Source organism: Peromyscus californicus, unplaced genomic scaffold, assembly GCF_007827085.1.
Source record: "Peromyscus californicus insignis strain IS unplaced genomic scaffold, ASM782708v3 Scaffold_6__1_contigs__length_162567912, whole genome shotgun sequence".
In the NCBI taxonomy this organism is placed as follows: domain Eukaryota; kingdom Metazoa; phylum Chordata; class Mammalia; order Rodentia; family Cricetidae; genus Peromyscus; species Peromyscus californicus.
In genome coordinates, this window is record NW_026294584.1 from 36,010,156 (window position 1) to 36,011,890 (window position 1,735).

A 1,735-nucleotide genomic window follows, 5' to 3' on the forward strand; every position below is an offset into this window, starting at 1 on the left:
TCATGCTCCATCCCCAATTCATTCTTTTCAGTTTTACCAAAAATAAAATTATGTTTATTTAAATAACATAAAAAGGATGTTTGCAATCCCAAATACTTAGAGAAATGTAAATCCAAACAATATAGCAACACCCAATATGACTGTTATCAAAGTCACGTAACAAGAACGACTGAGAAAGTTCACACTACTAGTAGTGGGAATATGTATGGGTACAGCAATTGTAGAAAACAACACAGGTCTCTGGTCTCAAATAATTACAATAGAACTACCTACCATAAGACCCATCTGTTCACCTTCTGGGTATATATGAAAAGAAAATTAAATCAATGTGTTCAAGACATAGATTGCCTGTTGTTATAATACCCAGGATATGGAAATATCCATCACTAGATGATGGATAAGGAAAACATTAAATGTAGTCCTCATGCATATATGCACATTTATGCATACACACATGCATATGACTGACTATTTTTCAGCTCCATAAAAGAAAAATTCTGTTCTTTGCCACAACATGGAGGACATTATACTAAGTGAAGAAAGTCAAACACAGAAAAATAAATATTACCTATTATTCTCATGTACCAAATCTGCAATACTTGAATTCATTAAACAATCTTATCTCCTTATATACAATAGAAAGATTCAAAGCAGAAATGGATATCACTGTCTGGAGTTGCCTCCATCTCTTTCCACAGTATTCCCAAGTACAATTGCAGCTGTATGTATTGCCCTACATTACTCTGATTTTAATGAAGGAAACACATTCACCTGCCCATTGAAGTTGAATACATCCACCTTCACTTAAATGTTATCCCTTGTCATAGGTCTTGACCCTGTCAGTTATAGACAGTAACTAAACTCATCTTTTTTTCATCTCTTCATTATCATGGCTTTATTCAGAATTACAGCTGTCTTTCAGAAACAATAAACTACAGTATTCATCCTGGTTAGCTGTTCATTCATTGATTACAAGATAATGATTGCTGTGGAATATTATTTTAGCTAGGCAAAGATGTGTTACATTTGTTTCTGCCGCAGAATATTACTTTAACTATATTAAGGTGTGTTACATTTGTTTTTGCTGCCTTTGTTAACGATGTAAAGATGTGATACATTTATTTATGCTATATTTGTTTAATTATGTAAAGATGTGTTGCATTTGTTTCACCTTGCCCGCCTAAGGCATCTGATTGGTCTAATGAGGCGGGTAAGGCTGAAACACTGGGCCATGCCTTAAACAAACAATGAGCTGTGACATGCACAGAGAGCACTCTGGCCAGAGGAAACCTGACCCATAAGCTCCAAACCAAAAAATGATGACATGCATCCCAGAGTCAACCAAGAAACACCACAGTAGCTAGACACAAAAGCCTACCAAAAAGCCCCATATATATATATACCTCAGTCCTTTGATAAACGATATTTCTTGCACCTCTCAGAGTCTTTGTCGTTGCCTCCACATCTACCCACCCCCTGCCCCCAGGTATCAGAGACAGCAAGACCCAAGCCACAGAGCCAGTGACAGTCTAATAAAAAGCTGAATGGCCAATAGGTGGATGGAAGAAGGATAGGCAGGACTGGTGGGCAGAAAGAATAAGTAGGAGGAGGAATCTAGGCTAAAGATAGAGAAGGAGAAGAGATCAAGGGAGAGAGAGAGGGATACGCCCAGAGCCAGAAGCCAGGCAGCCACCAACCAGCCAAACATGAGAAGCAGTGAAAGTAAGATATACAG